Below are 3,516 nucleotides of genomic sequence, written 5' to 3'. Positions count from 1 at the left end.
GCTTTACTCCTTTTTCCCCTGTAGTGGAACAGAGCCTACTTCAAGCGCTGGCCTTTTTAAAAATACATCTGCTCTGCACTGCACTAAAACACATAGAATAATAGAAGAGAGTCCATCAGCATGGGTACCCTTTGCCTGTATGACTTTCAAAGGCAGGAATCTTTTAAAGAACATGTAGGATTTTCTCTACTCCAGACCCAAAGCTGAGCACAAAGCTTTGACGTGCTGGAAATATTTTGATGGGGGGGGTTCATGCATTCCTTTTCTGGTTTAAGGGCTGGTCATAGTGACATGCGTGTAGTCTGGAGTGACTCCACTGGAGTCAGTCAATGCCTGTTGCTGTAACTGGGGTTTGCCCGTGTTGGTGACCTTCCTTCCTGCTCCTCCATTTCCTCAAAAGCTCTGCATGAGGCCTAGAGCTACAAGACCTAATCACATAGCTTAGGGATGGAGAGATGGGGGGGGAGCCAAAGGTAGGAGCTTGCAAAGAGGTCCCAAGGGGGTCCCACTGATAGTCCCCACCCATCATGGCTATCAGCGACCTTTCTTACCTTGTTTCCCTTCCCAGTGTGGGAGTCAGCCCCTTGGTCATGTGATACAGTGCTGACAGAGGAGCTCTGCTGGCACTGTTTGCTAACCACCTGTGGTCCAGGAATGACTGTTAATCCCTGTGCCTGTAAAATGAAATGGGGTGAAAGGGATCTGGTGCAGTGCATCAGGTATGGTCCCTAATTTGTTCCCAAATGTAAAGGAGAGATAGTGCTTTCCCCAAAATTTCTTCTCTTCAGATACATCTGCATTTGTCTGGAGTTGCCAGCCTTAATTCATCAGAGCATAGATAACTTTAAGCACATTCTTATGTGCTTAAGGGTGGTGGCATGGGCATGCTGGCTTGGATCCCTCTAAATATATGCTGAAGCCTCAAGGGGCTTAGGTGCCTAAATTCTTTGGAGGATCTTGGCTTTTATGTCAGAAGATAAATGAGCATGGCCCAGAGCTCGACAGCTTGGCAATAAGTACTGCATTGCAAGAGAGCTCCTTGCTGTAGGGCTGCCAGCAGCTCCCATTCTGGACCTGCTGGTCAGAGCTCCAAGCACCAAGGCCAGAGAGTTACAACATCCCAGAATTGAAGGCCATCTTTCTTTAGGAAGCCTTTGCAGCACTAGGGGTAGGATTCACCTCCGTTGAGCCGTTATGTCTCCATTTGTACATGTCTTCACCTGAGCTGGTCATCTAACTTCTTCATAGTCTTTAAGTAAGATGCCTTTAGGGCACAATTCTCCTGTTCCACTTCAGAAGTCAATGTTAGAAAAAGCTTAACTGCATTGTAGACTCCTTGGTCCCTCTTCATTGACCATAACTGAAGCCTAGAGGTCACTCACCTAGAGCATTCATCTGTGCACTCTTGCTTTGGAGACCCCAGATGTAAGTGTCTGTATCTGGGCTCAAATCTTACCTCTAGTACTGTGTGACTTAGCTGTTGTCTGATGCTTTTGAACTCCCAGATGAACCATCTCCTGGCTGGAGTGGTGAGAGAAGGTAGGGGACTTGTACCATCCCCATCTGTCCCATCTATTTAGAGGTAGATTAGGATTGGTGGCCTCCATCTTCTCACCAAGCTCTGGGCCTGTATCGGTGGTAGGTGAGCAGGTACACTTAGAGGTGGACTTGCTGCCAAAGCCACATATTTGATAAATCTCAAAGCCCGTTTCTATATCAAACCTCAAATGAAAAAAATGGCTAGAGCTGAGTATCCAGTTCAATCAATATACTTTTCATTTAATGCTATTTTTGCTGTAAGATCATGGTTCAGGGGCTTCCTTTGCACTCCAGGAACAGGGAGAGAGAAAGGGTGGGGGTTTGCAGATGTCTGAGAGTCTGTGTGAGTGTGTGTGCATATGTGTGATGTCTGTGTGTGTCTGTGTATGCATGCTGCCTGTATATGTCCGTGAGTGCAATGTGTGATACCTATCCTGTGTTCTTGTGATACCTATGCACACATGAGTGTGCATTTCTGATCCTTCTTCCAAAGCTCTTTCCTGTCCTTGCCTTGGACTTTTCTCAGCCTCTGTCTGCACAGTGTGCACTGCAGAGAAGCTCAATTCAAAGGGGTTTCAGGTCCATTTACATTTCTATCCTGGGTCTCAGTGCATGGGGTGAGACCTGTGTGTGCTGCCCCAGAAGAGAGTCAGTTGGGAAGCCCCTCAGCAAAGAGGACAATCTCCCAGGCCTTTCAGCATCTCTGACCAGCTAAACTTCCCCCTGGCTTTCACACCCTGGAGAGCAGCACTGTGGCAGGCAGTGGTAACTCAGCAGCAGGAGCGGAAGAGCAGAGACCCCAAGACATGTGACCAGTAGGGCAAGGGACCAGGACTTGAACCTGTCCCTGGACTTTCCTTGTCACCCCCTCTCCTGGCTCCTAACTCCACTCCTGGGAGGAAGGACCAGCAGCTGTTCCCTGACCTGTGACCAGGAGGGTAGCTGTTCAGGAGGGGGTGCCAGGCTGCTGCAGGAGCAGTGGCAAAAGGGGCTCTTCTCGATCTCCTCTTGGACCCTCCCATCCGCGTAGCCCAGGACCCGACACCCTGATCTGGCAGGACCAATTTCCAGGCCTCCCTGCCCTGCTCCAAGCCCAGTCCTGCCGAGTCCCCATATGTAATGAGTTTGCCAGGCCTTGTGGCTGCTCCCGGAGCCACTGCCTGCAGAGCCCCGACGCTCCCCAGCGTCCTTCCCTGCCAGGGTAGACCCCGGGCTGCTACTGGTTGTCCGAGTATGCCCCTCCATGTGCCATCCTTTGCTCTGGTCCCTGGCGGGACCCCCCTTACCTGGCGGCCGGCAGCGCCGTCCGGGGACCGGGACTTTGCTGTCACTGCCCGCGGCAGAGCCCCGGGCGGCCCAGCCTCGCTCCAGCTCCCGAGCCGAGCGCGCATTTGCCTAAGCGCTTTGCATTTGTGAGTGGGAAATACCGACTCGCCTTTTTATGATCGCGGGTGATAAATATTGCATCGCTTGCCTTGCAAACTTTTAAGAGCAGCGTCAGAGCGGCACCTGAGAGCCGCCGGCTCCGGGCACCGACCCCGGCCGGGCACAGCGCCCCCGCGCCTTCGCCGCAGTCCGGGCAGGACTCGGACTCTTGCCTTTTGGGGGGGGGGGGGGCTGCCGGGGGACACGCTCCGAGGCAGGAGTAGCAGCAGACTGGAGTGTGTTGTGTCTGCGAGGGAGAGCCGGGGAGGTGGGGAGAGCGAACAGGGCCCTGCTAATGCTGCACGGAGCTGATTCTCCAAGGCCCCCCCGGGCAGCACTCAGCATCCAGCCTTCATTAAAATTTCATGGCCAGCACTTGGCCAAGGTCTATTTATGAAAATGCGCTTTTCGCTTCATGGAAAAAACAGGAATGAAGCGAAAGAACAAAGGCGGGGAAGGGGTTTGGGAAGCGCCCAGAAATAGAGCTGTACGGCCGCAGCTGCGCGGGGCGCGTGGACCCCCCTGTGCGGCTCGGGGCCGGGCAGGGCGGGC

At 53.0% G+C, this 3,516-nt stretch overlaps 1 protein-coding gene across 1 annotated transcript in view; it reads right to left on the bottom strand.

Moving 5' to 3' along the window:
• Window positions 1-3,138: 3,138 nt before the first annotated feature.
• LOC112978567 (brain-specific homeobox/POU domain protein 3) overlaps window positions 3,139-3,516 on the bottom strand; it is a 4,493-nt gene continuing 4,115 nt past the window's right edge. Inside the window, exon 2 of the mRNA XM_026092169.1 lies at window positions 3,139-3,171. The gene's annotated coding sequence lies outside the window, so the exon portion shown is untranslated. The remainder of the gene's footprint in view (window positions 3,172-3,516) is intronic.

The sequence above is a fragment of the Apteryx rowi genome, unplaced genomic scaffold, assembly GCF_003343035.1.
Source record: "Apteryx rowi isolate R43461 unplaced genomic scaffold, aptRow1 scaffold_942, whole genome shotgun sequence".
Lineage (NCBI taxonomy): Eukaryota > Metazoa > Chordata > Aves > Apterygiformes > Apterygidae > Apteryx > Apteryx rowi.
This window is presented reverse-complemented; position numbering and strand designations above follow the sequence as displayed.